Raw genomic sequence first — 18,714 nt, forward strand, 5'->3', positions numbered from 1 at the left:
CCTGCATGGTGAAAGTGCAATGATTCTGCTTGTCTAACTCAATTTCTGAACATATTACTTGCATTGAAACATTGCCCCAATGACAATGGAACCATTGTATTATATATGAACCCTTTATTATCTAATCACAATTTATCATATTTCTGCTGGTTTATAAACATTCTATTTAGCCCAGAAACTAAGAACAGGCATTTCAGAGATGCATAGACGTGGGTTTTTATCTCAACTCAATCACACCATGGCCATGTGATCTTAGGCAAACTAATATATCTAAATATATAGACTATAGGACTAACAATATGTACTACAAAGGGTTATTGAGAGAGCCAAATAAGAAAATATGTGAAAAGCGTCTAGCACAGAGTCTGGCACGTAGTAAATACTTTAGCTATTGGTCTTAGTGCTAGGGTGGGGACTTTGCACCTACCCCTCCAAAGAGCACTGAGCGCAGCCTCTTCTGCATGGTTGACTGCTGGCCACTGTGTCCACTGGTAAATGATTTAACAGAAACCAGTTAATGAAAGAGAAAGCAGATAAATTCAGACAGTGTTGCATAATCACTGGACCAAATATGCATTGCTCAGAGAATAGGATTCACATCACTGGTGGTCTGTAAAATGATGCAAGGTGGAAAGTGGCCACACCCTAATTAACATTAATATCGTTAATCACTTAACCATTCTGATCAGTTGAGGGGAAGGTCTCAGCCTAGTGACAAAAATTTCTTTGACGCTTGTTTATTCAGCAAAAACAAAACAAAAAGGTAATAGTATCTGTGAAGTGTTAGTCGCTCAGTTATGTCCAACTCTTTGCGACCCTGTGACTGTAGCCTGCCAGGCTCCTCTAACCCATGGAATTCTCCAGGCAAGAATACTGGAGTGGGTTGACATGCCTTCTTCCAGGGGATCTTCCTGACCCAGGGATTAAACCCTAGTCTCCTACATTGCAGGTAGATTCTTTACCATCCAGGTAAGCAAATGTTAAATATCATTTTATTTCTATTGTATTTATCTTTTTAAAGTTTTTTTTACGTTGTATTTATTTTTGCGGCTGCCTTCTCTTTGTACCGAGTGATCAGGGTTTTTCAAAAGGGATATAAAATTCCCTTTCAAATCAAACATACATTTTTAAAAGAGTCCACTGTGAAGAAGCTATTGGAATGACCTACATTTATGTTCTTTCCCAGGCTAAAAAAAAATTATAATTGATTCTACCACACTTTTGCCAAGAATTGGATTTGTCTGGGCTCTTTTTGGTTGAACATCTCTAACTCACTAACTAACTATATAAATAAACTGCTATTTGAAATAGGAAATCACCTCTCTTTTTCATAAGTGAACTTTCTTCATGTTTCCTGCAGAAGTCTGTGCTCAGACTATCCTCTCTCCACATTGTCCAGGGAAGCAGTTTAAACTCAGGAGAGAAAGGTTTGGGGGTCACCCAGTTCCATGGACAGCTGTACCCAGTTAGCATTCAATACAGAGACCAAATCCCATTCCTCCAACTTGGAAAGTGTTTCCTTTTCTGTGTCTTCCTGAACTTGAGATGCCTGAGTATCCTGGATTTTTGTTGTGGATTCTCCCCCTGCCCTGCCCCGCCCCAAAGAAATTCTTCTTGATCAGCAGTATGTTCTTTGTTTACCCCTCTGCAGATCCACTCACTATAACTAAAAGAGTGTTATTATCTTTAAGACTTGAAACCTTTCATTCTCAGGATGGAGGGTTGCAATGGAGGGATCATGGCCAAAACCCATGTGCCTCAAACCTCACCCAGGATTGATGGCCTGGATGAGCGCCAGTAAACCAAAGTGTTGCTCAGTCCAGGATGTTTGCACAGCTGGGCAGTGTTTGGGGACAGGATGGATGGAGAAGAGGGACCCAGGAGTGTCAGCCTCTGTCCAGTAGCATCATCCCATCCAGAGAAGCCTTGGGCCAGCACATGGCTTTAATCTAAGAGGTCTAAAGAACAAGACTTATCCTGTGGAGAAAGGGCCTAGAAGCCGAGCTCTTGGTGAACAGGGAGGCCACTGAAAGTGCTTCTTTGTTTAACCTGAGAATATCTCTGCCTTTTTGGCGTAAAGACTTTCCTCCCTGATCCCCAGTGGGTGTTTTCTCAATCAGGGCCCAGAGAGTTTCATTTCATGGTCTCTGTGAAATGTGATATTAGATTGCCTTTTACAAAAGTATCCCCCACCAGCAATCAGTGGGTGTAGAAATAACTTGCCACACACCAGAAAAGATTGAGAGAAATGTGACAGTGATATTTATGACTGAGACTTTAGAATCTTATGACTTTAGATGTGGAAAGGACCAAAGAGCATTTGTCCCAATGCTAATGTTACAGGAGAGAAAACAAAACCAGAGAGAGAGCCACCTGGCAGAATTGGCAGCAGAATCTAGTCTCTAAGCCCTTTTCCATCATTTTTCAACTGCCCCCCTGAGTGCTTAATGTGCAGGAAAGAACTAGAACTCATGAGCTGCCATTTCAAACAGGTAGATCATGGTAATAAAAAGCATTCATATGTGGAATGGGATGCTAAGTGAGCGAGTGAGCATCGTGAAGAGCATTTCTGAGAGAATCTGTGTTCATTTCATATTGCTATTATAACAAATTACCACCAACTTAATGGCTTGTGTGCTATGTACTAAGTCAGTTCAGTCATGTTCAACTCTCCACGACCCTCCGTACTGTAGTCCACGAGGCTTCTCTGTCCACGGGATTCTCTAGGCAAGAATATTGGAGCAGATTGCCGTGGCCCTCCTCCAGGGGATCCTCCCGACCCAGGGATCGAACCTGCGTCTCCTGTATCTCCTACATTGCCAGGCAAGTTCTTTACCACTAGCGCCTAGGAAGCCCTAAAATCCTGACTAGACACCTAGTCATTGCCTGACCATTGCCCCCTTGAGCCTCTGTCCCTTCATCCATAAAATAAGAATAAAATCTCAAGGTTATATTTATGAGGATTTGTGGCAATATATATAAAGTGCCTAGACTGTAGTACACCCTCAGCAAATGACAGCCGTATTTGTTCAAGGTACTTCCAGAAGATTCTCCCCGGACAAGAGTTCAATAAAAGACATTTCCTTATTAAATTTCCAAAAAAATGATTAAGTGACCTCCAAATTCCCTTCTGACATTGCTAAAATAAAAAGGAATGAAATAAAAGGGATTTTCCTCCCAGATATGATTGTCCTGTCTACTTCATAGATCCACCTGAAAGGTAGTTGCTTATCTGGATTGTTAAATAGCTAACAGATCCTGTCTTTTGCCCCCTGTGGTGCTACTCTCTGACTGTCACTCAGATCTCTGGTTGGGTTTGAGCAGGACTGAGAGTCCGACCTGGTATGTAATGATTGGCCAATCAGGGCAGCTGAGCCCAGCACGGGCTCCTGCCGTCATATCTGTCAACATACCTGGCTGCGAGCAAGCTACTGCTCGTGACCACTGTCTGCAGGAGCCAGAGAGGTCAGGAAAGGAAACGGAGGGGAGCATCTAAATTTTGTGCTTGGAGGGAATGTAGAAGCTTGTGTCCATGCTTCTTCCGAACATCCCAAAATGTTACACAAAGATTAGAGCAGTCGCAGGCCACCGCTGCTGAATCAGGAAGGGAGCCGAGGGAAGAAACCAGATTGAGAAGCAGCAGTCAAGGTAGGTGCTCCGTCTGCTCACAGGCATTTCTCTGAAGATCACAAAGCTAACACTTGACCCAACCTTGTAGCCAGAGCATCTCATGATGTTCTGCTGAAGATGTGGTCAGGGGGTGTGTGTATTGGGCTAGTCCAATCATTTGTCCACTAACGTGTTCTGAAGAATGTGCTGTAATTTTCTTCCAGTTTCTCTCTCCTTTGAAAACTGTTGTTGTTGCTCTACATATTTCAAAACACTTTTAATCTTTCATTATAAAAAAAAAATCCTATTTATTGAAATTTATTGAAATTCTTTCATTGGTCACGGCTTTGTTCCAGAATTTTGCTTGCATGGATTCAAGATACACCAGAGAGGACAGTTAGCAATTATTCTGAGGAACACACTGTCCATGCAGAGTACTGTCAGCTTCAGATAACAAGGTCTCTCAGGAAGCCCTATTGCTCTTCTCTGCTCTGGAACCTAGGGAGTTAAAAATCTTGAAATTGCTGGAGCAGAATCAAGCTTATTTACCTAAACTGATCACCCCAGGCAGCAGGTCAATCATTTACTGATACCAAGCTGTTTCCTACCTTTGACGAAGGATTTCTAAAGCCCTTGCTTGATTCTCTCTAAAGAACAGACACAAGGCAACATAGAAGTTCTTTCTCTGCAGCTAAGGCCTGTATTCTTTCCAGACCAGAGAACATTTTTATCCTGCCCAGAGTAGTAAATGTCACAGGGCCCTTCCCAGCTCTATAATAAACAAATGTGAAAAAGATTCACACACAAACTGGATATCTGGTACCACCACAGATACAGGAGCTTGTGCCTGAGGAGGAGCATCTCCTGCTGCTGGAGGTTTATAGGAAAACACAGACTAGCTGTAGAATAAGTTGTTCTAGCGGGGGACTGAGATTGTTGCATAATTCTCAAAAAAACATGGAATCTTTCCCTCCGGGTACGCATTCTGGAAATGTGTTATTTTTAGTGAGCATGATCCGCTCTTCTTTAGGTCCGAACATAACTCGCCTTAGAAACATCGTCCTGTTGTCACTGCGAATGTCTGGCAGTTCTGTGTAATGGTTCCTGGTTCTTGTAATTATTAGAAACCTGGTGATAAGGAGGCCTTTTTTTTTTTTTTTTTTTGAACTGCCTTTGGGGAAGGAGTTGGGCCATGTGTGAGACCAGCTAATGTTTGATACTGCTTTTGTCAATCATTCATGGAACTGAAATGATCCCCTTGTGAGGTTTGTGACCAGAAGTTTTAAGTGGCTCCTGCGGTTGACTCAAGGCAGGAGTTGAGGCCATTGAGAGGGCAGCCCGGGCAGAAACCCCATGTGTGATTTTGGATGAATCTGGGGCTGACTCCGGGGAATGTTCTGGAAGAATTATGAGAAACTGATAGATTTCTGTGACACTATTATGCTCAGTAAAATGTGAAGTGCGCATCTGGCCGGTTTCCAGAATTCTTAGAGATAATGATGGAGGTGGTTTGAAAGAGAAGGGTGTCAGCACTCCAGACGCTTCGGCCAGATTCACCCACAGTCCTGTAGCTTGTGTGTCCCACACTAGGTCATACCTGTGCTTGAGACCAAAATGCTGGTGGCCCCTTGAGAGTACACCCAGCTTTTCTTCCCACTTCATACATATTGGATATGTTATGTGGTGGAAGATTATTCTTGAGATTGACTAGATTATATAGACAGTATTATTCCTTTGACCTGTCAGGAGTTAGAACTCAGAAGATAATTATTTTGCCCAAGTTCAGTCAGTCAGAGACTGAGCCAGGGTTCTACTCACTTTTGCCTCATTCCCAACCCACTGCGTTCCCCAAGCGGTCATGGAATTAAGCACATGCAGGAGCTTAAACTAGGGGGAGTCACTGAGGAAAGCAAGCTGACTAACAAAGTCAGAGGTTCTTCACTGGCCCTTGGATGTGCCATGTCCCTGGCCCACTGGGTACCACTATAACCAAAAGGCCAGCATTGACTGGACCTTCTTGGAGGAAAGGTAAGGGGAGGAGCGGGTGAGGAGCAAAGGGAAGTGTTTCCACTCCTAGTGGCAATCACTGGAGTCCTGAATACATCCTAAAGAAATCTAGGCAATTCTCAGGCTAGATCTCTGCCCCTTTCTCTTCCAGAGATTCATGAGCCCCAACCAAAATACAACATCGGCACCATTTCCAGAGAAAGAAATTACACCATCTTAATCTTTATCTGGTAACTCAAGGATTTAATTACTATCTCACTTTACCTCGCTAATATCCACTCAACTGAACCCAAGGAATGTAGACAGAATGAGGCTTGCACTATTTTTTCAGATACATCCTAAAAATTAAATTAGCCATGTGGCAGACATTCCAAAGCAGCCACAATTCCTGAGCATTTACAAGATCAAGGTAAAGAAATGCCATCATGAGATGTGGTTGGTTAACAAAGAGTTTCTTTAGTGACCTGCCTCATACATACCTAAGAGTATGACATCAAAGGCATTAAAAACAGAGATTGCATCACCAAGTCCCCGGAACACCCTTTTCTAATGCATCTGGCCCCACATGAACTCTGTTCACATGCTATCATTTTTGCTAACTAAAACATTAGGATAAAGAGAAAAGTTGAGCTGAAATAGAGGGACAAATAGCAACATTTCACCTTTATCTGGTACTTCTTAGGACCAAGAATTGAACTATTGCTTTTATCTTTTTTTTTTCCCCCATTTAATCCCTTTAACAAATTTTCATACTTGCTCAAGTCACAGAGCTAGTGAGAGGAGATGAAATTTAAGTTGGAGTCTGTCTGACTCCAAAACTCATGTTCTCTACACTCTGTTCTGGGAAAAATACCCACCAAATAGCTATACTATTTGTATTTTAAGTGTAAAAGACTCAGGAGTCCTCTCTAAATTATTTGCTTGGATTCTCAGAGTACATATTTATGGCACCACCACCTCCGTGGTATCTTTGATCCTGTACAGGCATAAAAATCAATATCACAGTGGTTTTCCTCCCTTCCAGAAAAGTAACTACAACATAGGCACATAAACAATTGCCCACATGTTAGTCCATTAATCTCTTTCTGAAACTGTGAGAGAAAATTTTTTCTCTTTCCTGGTTCACAAACATTGTTTAGTTTGTTTGATTTTAATGTAACACACAAATTTTTCATGTGTTATACCAGGAATTTTTTTGAAGTTTATTTCTGCAGTCAAATTTCTGTCTTTGAGAAAGCTAAGTATGTCAAAACTTTCCAGTATGGTTTTATTTAATCTTCATAAGAGCCCTGTAAGAGGAGAGTCATTTTCCGATGATATCCTTTGAGATAAGGAACCTGAGACTCATTCAAGGTGAGTGCCCTTCTCAATATCACTCAGCAGGCAAGTCCCAGACAGCTTGTGACTCCAAATTCTTTGCTCTTTTTTTTTTTTTTCTTTTACCCAAACAGTTCTCTGGATTCCTAGGGCTTACAAATGATAGGAATGGGATACACAGCTATTTTCAGAAATTAAAAATGCTGAATGACTATACAGCCTGTTCCCAGGCTGTAGAGACCCACTCAGATAGTGACTGCTTGGGGCTAGGGTCACTGTGGTAGTATTGTTATTCTAATTAGATTTTCATTGAGTATTGGAAACAAGACACTAATTGTTACTTAATAAAGTCTGCCTCTAAGGCAAAAACCTTTCAAACCCATATGTCTATGAGCAAGACATAGAGTAAGATCTTAAAAAGATCTTAAAAGCAGAGTAAGATCTTAAAAAATTCTTGCTGAGAGAAGCAAGTGGTAACAAATCACTGTCCCTTAATCTATTCCATGCCTGTGGGACAGTGTACATGTGTATGGCCTAAAGATCCCCCGTGGTGTCTCTTGATGTACACAATTCCTTTCTTGGTTAACTCCATGACCAGATGGATGTCTCATGGGTCAAGCAGTTGCCAAATGATAGGAAACCTAAGGGGACTTCCCTGGTGGCTCAGATGGTAAAGAATCTGCCAAAATGCAGGAAACCTGGGTTTGATCCCTGGGCCGGGAAGATCCCCTGGAGAAGGGAATGGCTACCTATCCGCGCATCCTTGCCTGGAGAATTCTATGGACAGAGGAGCCTGGTAGGCTACAGTATTCCTCTCAATGAGTCAGACACTATTCAGCAACTAACACGTACACACACATAGGAAACCTAAAGAGGTTCTCCTACAGACTGAGACTTCATCTTTAGTCCCAATACCTACAGAAGCCAGCTAAAGTTACAGGGGGAATTCTTGTGCCTAAAACTTCATTTCAGACCTAAAATGCTCTGAAGAGTCAGAAAGCCCTGTATCAGCTGTGAATCTGCAGAGGAACTAATCATTTTTTATTCCTAATGTTTTCCTGGGAACTGCTCTTGACTGGCCACCTGAGTCTCCATCCCATGTGGCAGTCTTGTCCACACCCTGGCTGTGGGATTAATGTGCATCTTCGAACGCAACTTGTCCTCATGTCTGTGACCTCAGAGGGGCTAAGAATCTTGGTGCAGGAGAACCCATATGTTTTGTTCAATGAGGAAACAGAAAGAACAAAACTTCTGCCCCTTGTTCTGCACCAGCTTGAAAATTATTTCCCTCCTTTCCACAGCTCCAAGGTCAGTTTTCCCTTGGGAGCAGCTAAGGAACTATAAAGGTCACAAAAAGTTGGCAATTCACTGTGCCTTGGAGGGCTTCCCAGAAAGCAAAATGAAAATGAGATTGTTTTCACATAAGACCTCTGTATTTGGAGGACAGGATTCAAACTGTTTGAATTTGCAGTTTCACTGTGCACTTAGGTAACCCCCACAAAGTCCAGTGGTTTTTTTTTCCCCCTCAAGCCAAAACGATATCAAAAACACTTCCTGCAGAGAACTCTAACTAGGCAGAATTCTTTTCTGTCATTGCTGGGCTGATGTTTTCAAGGATTCATTTCTTAAGATAAGTCTTACATGGTGCATTTAGTTGGAGCCCTTGTTGATTTCCCTATAACAATGGCTGTCATCCACAGGGCCTGTTTTGTGGTGATCTCATTAGATTTCCTGAGGGAAGCAGCTGAAAACCCATGGTTAGTACATGAGCAGGTAGCAAGAATAGAGAAAAGCCAGAGGCTGCCAAGAGATGTTACAGAAAGCAGGTTTCTTTCTAACCAAAGGAAAACCCATCTCTCAATTCCAAGGAGATGTACCCTGAAGTTCAAAAAGATGTTTTTCACAAAATTTAGCTCTGCTTCCTTAACAAGAATTCCCAATACAGGCAAGAACCAATGGCTAGACTTTCCCAAACCTGACTGTTCTCTACCAAAATTCATCTTTTTTTGATCTTCTTGGCATAATGGAAGTATCCTCGAGAAGAGATAATATAGAAAGAAGTTGTATTAGTAACTTGAAAGCCCAACATAGGCTTTCCGGTCCTGACAGCACCATGTCTTGCTCTGTGCCTTGGTGCCAATTTCTAAAGTGCTTGCTGGTGTGTGCGTGCTAAGTTGCTTCAGTCATGTCTGACTCTTTGCAACCCCATGAACAGTAGCCTGCCAGGCTCCTCTGTCCATGGAATTCTCCAGGCAAGAATACTGGAATGGGTTGCCAGGCCCTCCTCTCTTGCTGGTGACTCAGTTTCAATTCTGTATCATCTACATCCTCCCTTTGAAGACCCACAAACGTTTATTAACAGTTTTTCATCACTTCTGTAAATGTTACCCACTCTTTCCCAGAAACACGTTAGAGACTATTTTTGAAACAAGAGTAAGTCATCTCGAAGGTTTTAAACCTTCTACAGGTCTTAAATCAAACCACAGCCTCCTTAGAGTCTCCTGTTTGGGTCTGTTTGTGTGGGTATATATACTTTTAATTATGTGTACAGTCCTCTAAAGATTGCATGTGCTCAATAAATAGTCACTGCAGATGGTAAATTAGTAATTGACTGTAAATTTAGTAGAAAAAGTGATTTATTAAAAAAAAAAAGCACTTTGGCATTTCCAGAGATGATCAAAAAGTAAACTAGAAGTATTAACTGTCTTGCAGGGGTGGTGGGGCTGGGGAATGGTGTCTTGAGGGTTACTCTCTCTCCTGCCATCTGGGAACAGAATGTCCAAGCAGATTAAAGAGCCTGGTTGTATTCAATTTTGCTGCTATTATTTGCTAAGCATACGACCCTGAGCAAGTCACTTCAGCTCTCTTGGCCTCGACTTCTCTTTTTTAAAAGTAGTTTTTATCATTCTGAATGTCTCCTCTAGTTTTAATATTCTGTCTTCTAAGAAAAACTGGAGAAATTAAGCTGGGAATGCTCTTTTAAAAATGGACGCAGCTGGGGAAAAAAAGGATGGGACGAATTGAAACAGCAGCGCTGACAATATACACTGCCATATGTGAAACAGACAGCTAGTGGATAGTTGCTGTATGGCACAGGGAGCTCGGCCCGTGCTCTGCGATGACCTGGAGGAGTGGAATGGGGTAGGGGGTGGGAAAGAAGCTCAAGAGGGAGGAGACATATGTGCTCTAGTGACTCACACGGTTAAGAGTCCGCCTGCAATGCAGGAGACCTGATTTCGATCCCTGGGTCAGGAAGACACCCTGGAGGAGGGAATGGCTACCCATTCCAGTATACTTACTTGGAGAATGCCATGGATGGAGGAGACTGATGGGATACAGTCCATGGGGTTGCAAAGAATCAGACACAACTGAGTGACTAAGCATGCATTGCTGATTCACGGTGTTGTGCAGCAGAAACTAACACAACATTGTAAAGCAAGTCTACTCCAATTTTTTTTTTTTAAGTAAACACAAAAATTATTTTTATCTCTCTGGAGTCATCATCCCTACCTCTTAGGTAAGTGAATCTGAAACTGGGGTGGGGCAATGAAAAACCTCAGAGACGTAACCTTGAGGTTGTTACAAACTGGAGAGACTAGCACTGATCTTTACTAGGGAAGGAGCCCACTCACCTGGGAAAAGGCAGGGACTCACATCAGAATTCTCCATGCCACTGCAACCCTGGCACCGACAGTCAGCTGTACCTCACCTGGGCATCACGAATGTGAGTTCCAGAGGGCAGCAGTCACGACTGTTACCCTCCCTCTATAAATAAACTGAGGTCCTTAGAGGTGCCGTGACTTGCCCAGGGTGACAGAAGCATGGCAGTGAGTCAGATGGAACTGTGTATGTTTGGGAGAAGGGGATGAAGTTATAAGCGAAAGGTAGAAGACTCAGGGACAGAGCTGCACCTCCTCTGAAGCTCACAGAACAACGGTCAAGGGCTGGGGATGAGCTTTAAGTTGGCTGTGGATCCCCAAAGCATCTCTGACCTCTTGCTCCTCCCTAAACCACCTCAGCAGCCTGACCAGAGTTACTCACCCAGGTTCTTGGCTGGACGCCTTTGCTCATGTCTCTTCTTGTAAGTTTCATGTAAGGCTATTTGTAATGAAGAGGAGGCACAACGAGGAAGAAGAATGAATCAAAGATCTTCCCCGAGGCCTCGAACCGAAAGGGTGGGTTTCTTTGGAGAGGTTCTGACTTTCCTCTTATATTTTGCGGAAATGAATGGGCATCAGGTTGACTGACAGAATTATGACGTTTATTCCAAGCACTGATTTTTTCTAACCTCAGGTTATTTTACTCTGCTCTACTTTTCTTATAAAAAAGAAAGAATAATGCTTGCTCACTGTGACATTCTATGAGAGAAAACCGCCCAGGGCAGTACTGTTCAAAGGAAATCGCTAATTGCACCAAGCATCAAAGCATGATGGGAAGTTCTCATAAAGGATGTGTGTAGCATACTAGCCCACACTGGTTCACTTCCTCGCCATAGACCATGCCCAGGGAGCTCTAAGGCCCTGAAGAATCACTCTCACAAGTAAGTAATGGCAAAAACCCTTGATCCAACAAGAAAAGCACTCAAAGAAATTGGGAATCAATGGTCTGATGTTTCAGTAGCAGTCAGAGACTGCATCACTTTGCGGCCCATTTTGTTTCCTTTTTAAAGACTAGAGAGGGAAAGACAACAATTACAATCACTAAGGGATATCTGGTAGCTTTCCAGGTGATGAGGGAATGGCCTGAATTCAGTCAGAATAGACCAGTTTCCTGGCAGCAACCTCAAGTGACTATTATTCTCAGCAAAGATCTTATGGAGTTTTCATATTTCTCAGTTTTAACTCTATTCCTAATATTTAACTGACTTCTTCTTAGGTAGCCTTTTGGGGAGAAGAGTGGGTAACACAATAAATAATTCTTAGTTGATAGTTTGCATACTGGCTACACTTACTTTCTAAAAGTCATAAAACAAACCACCAAAAGTTGCCCTTGGGTTGCCCATCACATCTACTCAGCTAAAGCAGGATAGAAAGAGGACAGATTTATGATTCAGCCGTGAGCTATCCTTCAGTGATGCCAGAGAATCATAACAGCTCATGATTCCAACAATCCATATCAATGTCAAATTTAGCTGAAATGTAGATCTCAATGTACTCTCATTAAGTTAAAAAAAAAAAAGCAGGCAAGGTGCTGAAATATGGGTCAATTTTGTATATCCTCTAATATTTATGACCAAGTAACCAAACAACAGTTGTCTTTTTTTTACAGTCACAGTTTTTTAATTTTATTTTTTATAATCAATGAGCACAGTATCACTTCTTGAATTGAATGAATTCCTAATAGTAGACTAGAGTCTCTAGACCTGCTAGTTTTCTAGCAGGAGGAAAAGCATTTCAGAGCATGAAGAAATATGAAGCTCAGTTTCCCTACTTTCAAAAAGCCACCTGGCCATATATACACCTCCCTCTGTTCCTCACTCTGCCCATCTGTGCCTGAGAGTCTGATAGACAGTGAAGGCAAGGAGGGGCATGGCCAGCCGAAGCTTTTCAGAACATGCGGGAACTGTTCTGATAATCCTGTTTTTCACTGCCCATTATCCAAAAGGGAGAAGGCGGTATTTTGAACAGAGACTTTCCTCCCATAAATCTTCAGGCATATGGAGGCACCAAGCGTTTTGTTGTAATTGCAGCAGGACAAAAAGAATTTATAAGCTGTGTATGTGTGTGTATGTACAATGTATGGAAAGAATTTCAATATGAGAAAGGCATTAGATCAATCTTGTGAACAGGAAAACCTTTTGTCTGGACTATTTCTGGGTGTGGGTTCCACAAAACCTACATACTTGGCTAATTTCTGGAATTAATTAACAAATGTCTGTCCAAGTTGTGGGTTTTAAAGACTTCTATTAATAGCATACTCATTTCTCTAAAATTGCTACAACATATTTTTATCATTTTTAGAAAAGGCAAAGTACAAGAACCTTTGGTATGTAAAAAATTCTTTTGAGATATCTAAATGAATTTCAGAGTTGGTTAATTATACTGGAGTTCAGATGTCTTCAAGTAACTCTTGGTATGCTAAATGTCATTGCCATCTTATTTTACATAATCTTATGAGTAAAATTAACTAATGAAACTCAAGTAAACTGATTGATATAGTGGTCTGAGCATTACTTGGTTACATACATGCTTAACCCCCTCTCCAGACATAATCCTTTCTTCTACAGACAGACACTCTGTCTTAATCATTGTCTGTTCCCCAAAGAGGATTATCTGATGGTCACCATTTTTCCTCTTTAAACCACTATCTGATACATTTCCAGCTGGGATATGATTATCTTCACATGCATTTTCTCAGAATTCCCACTTGCCCCAACCCAAGGTCATAGCCACCTGTTGGAATCAAGTATTATCCATGATTCTAACATAGATCATTTATGAAGTGCCTGAGGTACACTTCCCTGGTGGCTCAGACGGTAAAGCATCTGTCTACAATGTGGGAGACCCAGGTTCGAGCCCTGGATTGGGAAGATCCCTTGGAGAAGGAAATGGCAATCCACTCCAGTACTATTGCCTGGAAAATCCCATGGACAGAGGAGACAGTCTATGGGGTCGCAAAGAGTCGGACACAACTGAGCGACTTCACTTCAATTCACTTCAAGGTATGCTTGACACCGTGCTAAGTGCTACAGATACAGAGATGAGTAGCTCACAGTTCTGCCCAGAAGACCAGAATCTCATAGAGCAGAGGAACTAGAAAAGGAGCCAAGGCGGCTTGGTGTGAGGCTATAAGGACACTGACAACTGAACGCAACACACAACAGTTCTAGATGGCGGTCAAGAAGACTTGCAGAGGCGTTGAGGTCCAAGTGGTGTTTTAAAGAAAAGGAGGTTAGAATTTTCATTCTTTCTTTTTAAGAATTTAGACTTTGAAGAAAAAGCTATCTGTTTCCAAGAATTCGTCTGGTATCTTAAAGAGAAGAAAGTACAAGAATAGAGACAGTTGTAGTAGGCATGCTAAGGAAGTTTTGATTGCCCAGAGAAGGAAGGTAAGAGGGTCAAGAGGGAGTCTTCTAATTAAAAGATGAGAACTTTTAGAACCCTGAATCAGAGCCTGTATCTCATTCATAGCCCTTGAACCTGGAGCCTTAATTTAAGATCATTCTGGGCAGCTCAGGTCCCACTTGCCCTCCCAAATCCTGGGGACTTTTGCCTGGTGAACAGTAGTGTTGTAAATCTGAGTTCAACTCAGTTATGATTTGAATTGCATTTATCCTTTGAGCAACGAAGAGCCAAGCACTGTAGAAATGGCAGTGGGGATTCTGATATCAGCAGTGGACACCATTTAAGGAAGCTCATAGTTAAAGAATAGAGACAACCCACCCCAACAGCCTCCGTTAACACACAAATTCAACTCCAACTTGAATACCACACATTTTAAGCAAGATATAAGCCGGAAGGGTAAGTTTAGTAGCTTTCATCCAAGCCTGGTTGGAAATCCTTCTTAAGTTGGCTTAGGTAAATATTTAGTGTGTAAGTGAAAACTTTTGTCATCTTAAAATAATTCACCGGTTTCCTGAAGTTGGGCCAAGAGATTGTTGAGTTGTTGGATTCTTTTAGAAACTCAGATTTTAAAAAATCAAACTTCTAATGGACCAACTTTCATGTTTGTTTCTTTCTTTCATCCACTGAAATAAAGAATGTAAGTAAAAGCTAATTTAGAATAGATTTGACTATGTAAATACTTAAAACTTTTACAAATATTATATGCAAAGGTAAAAATAGAAACAGTGATCCAGGGAACTGTATTTGCAACATAAATAACAGGCAAAATGTGACTGTCCTTAAAGAGTATTTGCAAATGCAGACCTGCTAAAAGCAATATCCCAGTTGAAAGTTGAGCAGAAAATGAACTGCTAATTCACAAAAGTAGAAAGGCAAATGACCTACAGTCATATGAAAAACTGTTTGGCCACATCAAAAATGAAATAAAGCATATTTAAAGAGCAAAATAACATCTTCTTTTTATGAGATTGGCAGAAATTGAGTTACACCAGGTATTAGAGAGCATGGTGGGGCAGGCACATTCACACGCTGCAATCAATGGTGGAAGTGTGAATTGCTGCAACCTCTTGTTTAAGGGCAGCTTGTTACACCATATAATGTGGGTAATTTGTGACTTAACAAATCCACTTCTAGGACTTATTTTTAGACAATAACGGAAAAGTGTATTAAAATTTTCCCGTAGTCCACAGATATGTATGTCAGATTTGTTTATAGCAGCAAATCTTTAAAGTCCCTAAGAGTTTATCAGAGAGGAGTTGGATAAACACATGCACTCACATACGAGGACACTGTGCAGCCATTTAAAATGAGGAGATCCAGGGCTTCCCTGGTGACTCAGTGGCAAAGAATCTGCCTGCCAATGCAAGAGACTCCAGTTTGATCCCTGGTCCAGGAAAAGCCCACATGCCACGGAGCGACTAAGCCCACAGGCCACAACTATTGAGCTTGGGCTCCAGAGACCGAGAACCACAACTACAGAACCCTTGTGGCTCAGCTACTGAAGTCTGCGCTCTACAGCCTGTGCTCTTCAACAAGAGTGTTCTTAGGCACTCAGTCATGTCTGACTCTTTGCTATTCCATGGACTGTAGCCCGCCAGGCTCCTCTGTCCATGGGGATTCTCCAGGCAAGAATATTGCCATAGCCTCCTCCTTCAACAAGAGAAGCCTTCCCAATGAGAAGCCCTCATACCGAAACTAGACAGTAACCCCTGCTTGCCGCAACTAGAGAAAAGTCCTGTACAGCAACAAAGACCCAGCACAGCCAAAAATAAATAAATAAAGTTATTTAAAAAAAATAAAATGATGAGATCCATCCAGAAGCAGTGGGAGAGCTTGAACTATGTCACCGGTAGATCTCTGTTTACATTTTAGCTGTACCAGTTACTAGCTGTGGGACCTTCGGCAAGTCACTTGACCTCTGTAAGCCTTGGTTATCATCTTTAGAAAATGAGGATAATATTAGTACCTTTGTCTCTATGTCTTAAGATTGAGGTGAGTTAGATGAGAGTATGAAAGTAAAGTTCTTAGCACATCACCTAACACAAAAAAGACAGAATCGTTAGTCTAAACTAAAGTTTTTAATTCAATACTGTCACTTCCATATAAAATGACAAATTAGAACCAAGATTTTACCTCTTGACCTTCTGAATACTTTACTAAAATAAACACATTTTTTAAAGGAATTAACTAATAACAGAGAAGAAGACACTGCAAGAAAAGAAATGCCTGAATAAAAAAGTTCCCTTAATGATTAAAATTACTGTTGCTATTAGCAATCAATAGTTGTACTAGAAAATATTGTTTAAAAAGCTTTTCAAAATTTAGAGCAAAATGACATGAATGGAGATGCAATAACAGGGATAATTAGATATTATAATAAAGATTACAATAACTAACATACACTAAGAGCACTTGAATATATGCTATATGCTTATTTACATCCATTGTGTCCATTATTTCGATCAGTCTTCCCAGCAAACCTATGAAGTAGCCAGGAATATTATTCCCTCTTGATGAAAGTGAAAATGAAAGTCATGTCCAACTCTTTGCAGCCTACCAGGCTCCTCTGTCCATGGAATTCTCCAGACAAGAGTACTGGAGTGGGTTGCCTTGCTCCTCCAGGGGATCTTCCTGACCGAGGGATCAAATCCAGGCCTCCTGCATTGCAGGTGGATTCTTTACCATCTGAGCCACCAAGGAAGCCCATTCGCTCTTGATAGCTGGAAAGATTAAAGCATCAGGAAATTAAGGAATTAGCCCCCAGCCACACGGCTGGCATATGGCAGATTTAGGGGATGTACTCTACCAGTGTGGTCCTGTGCTGGATTGCGTCTGTCCCCTCGGCATCTCTGCAGCACCTACTAAGGACTTATCTGCATCCCAAAGAAGCAGAAACTATGTTTCCCAGAGTTTCAGATTAGAGCCTAGAGTGGGTAACTGTGACTTGGAAGGTAAAAGAGAAGAGGCCATTATTCCCTGGGAACAATGGAGACAGCTATGGACAGATGCAGGGGCAGAAGGTGCCCATGAGATCTGAAGCAACTTCAAGGTGAGCATCTGAAGAATCACACACGTTGGGATGGCAGACTGAGCTAGTCAGTGACAATTCAATAAACTTTCACTCCCTCGCCCTTCTAATGCTTATTCCTTTTATTAAAACACTTTCTACTGGGAATACACAGAAAGGCTTTGGTTTTGCTGACCAAACACTGACTGATAAAGCTCCCAAACACTGAGATCCAATCCAGGAAGTCCCGTATCTAACTAACAGGTGTCTCAGAAACAACCTATAAAATTAAAAGAAAGAAATTATCAAAAAAAATCTTAGTACTGGAAATCATGATACTGAGATTAAAAGGGCTCATTTCCAGCTAAATGAATCAAAAAGAAAAGCAATCTAGATAGTCTTATGGTATTTTTAGAAGGCCAAAAATTAAAAGAATATAACTTGCAGAGAGGAAAAATAATAACTTACAAGGAATATAAATTAAACTGACTTCTGAGTTCTCATCAGCATCATATTATGATAATAGAAGATGTTAGGAAAATGCCTTCAAAGGTCTGAGGACACATGATTTAAACCTGGAATTCTATGCTCAGCCAAATTATAAATCAAGGGTTAGAGAAAAACCTGGACATCTTATAGTTGATAAGACTCTGAAATGTTAACTTCTGTGCATAAGTTTTTAAACAAGGGCAAAATCCTAGCTTACTTGATAAATTTTCTGCATCATGCGAAGCAAAGATATTTAACCATTTTACTACTATGAATTTATTTCCATGAACATTAAAAAGATGGAGCAGAGAAAGCTTTTACACTTATGTATGCTATTTAAAATAAAGGTATTGTAGTACTTAGGTATTAAAAGGGGCTTCTCAGGTGGTGCTAGTGGTAAAGAACCTGCCTGACAATGCAGGAAACATAAGAGACATGGGTTCAATCCCTGGGTCAGGAAGATCCCCTGGAGAAGGAAGTGGCAGCCCACTCCAATATTTTTGCCTAGGAAAATCCCATGGTCAGAGGAGCCTCGTGAGCTACAGTCCATGGGACAACAAAGAGTCAGACACGACTGAGTGACTTAGCATAGATATAACAAAAAAGAAAGTTTTTTAAAAGGTAATATATGAATACAGCAGGATTGTGAAGATAGCACATGCATGACTGAAGTTTTGGAAACATTTTGGTAAAGTAAATGACTTCCGAATATATTTAGATTTTAAAAGAAAAGACTTAAAGAACGTTGCAGAGCCAAAAGCAAGAACTCAGAAAGCAAGAGCTGGAGCAATGCCAGGGCAGAGAGCCTGGGGACCATTATTTGCTGACCATCCCTTGAAGGTAGCTGAGTTCACATTGCTAAGGTTTCCATATCCATCATCTTATCCACAGAAGCCTCTGACTGTTTGGGGTCCTTAGGAAGCTTCTCCTACGGGGAAGAGAATGCGAGAACCGGTTAAACCGAGTGTTCTCATGTGCCCACAAGTGCCATTTCTCCCTATAAAGTGATGCATTTAGCAATCGGATCCAAATGCCAGCATCTTTATGTTTGCTTCCTCCTATTTCCCTCTATTTCTTTAAATCCTTTTAGATTGCGTCCTTCTATGTAATCTCAAATTTCACATGGAGTGAGGAAAATTCTATCTAAATAATGCTAGTCACACATCTCGATTTCTCGGGCTAGTCACAGCCCCCAGAGCCTGATCATCCATGGGCGCAAGG

At 41.4% G+C, this 18,714-nt stretch overlaps 1 protein-coding gene across 13 annotated transcripts in view; it reads left to right on the forward strand.

The window, feature by feature from the left end:
* The first annotated feature begins 3,295 nt into the window (after positions 1 to 3,295).
* The window catches only part of PHLDB2 (pleckstrin homology like domain family B member 2), a 242,070-nt gene continuing 226,651 nt past the window's right edge, over positions 3,296 to 18,714 (forward strand). For 10 of the 13 annotated variants that reach the window (XR_011249172.1, XR_011249157.1, XM_069552946.1 and 7 more), the window contains exon 1: positions 3,296 to 3,648. The gene's annotated coding sequence lies outside the window, so the exon portion shown is untranslated. The remainder of the gene's footprint in view (positions 3,649 to 18,714) is intronic. The other 3 variants (XM_069552947.1, XM_069552993.1, XM_069552967.1) reach the window with 2 other exon arrangements.

This window comes from Ovis canadensis, chromosome 1 (assembly GCF_042477335.2).
Source record: "Ovis canadensis isolate MfBH-ARS-UI-01 breed Bighorn chromosome 1, ARS-UI_OviCan_v2, whole genome shotgun sequence".
NCBI lineage: Eukaryota > Metazoa > Chordata > Mammalia > Artiodactyla > Bovidae > Ovis > Ovis canadensis.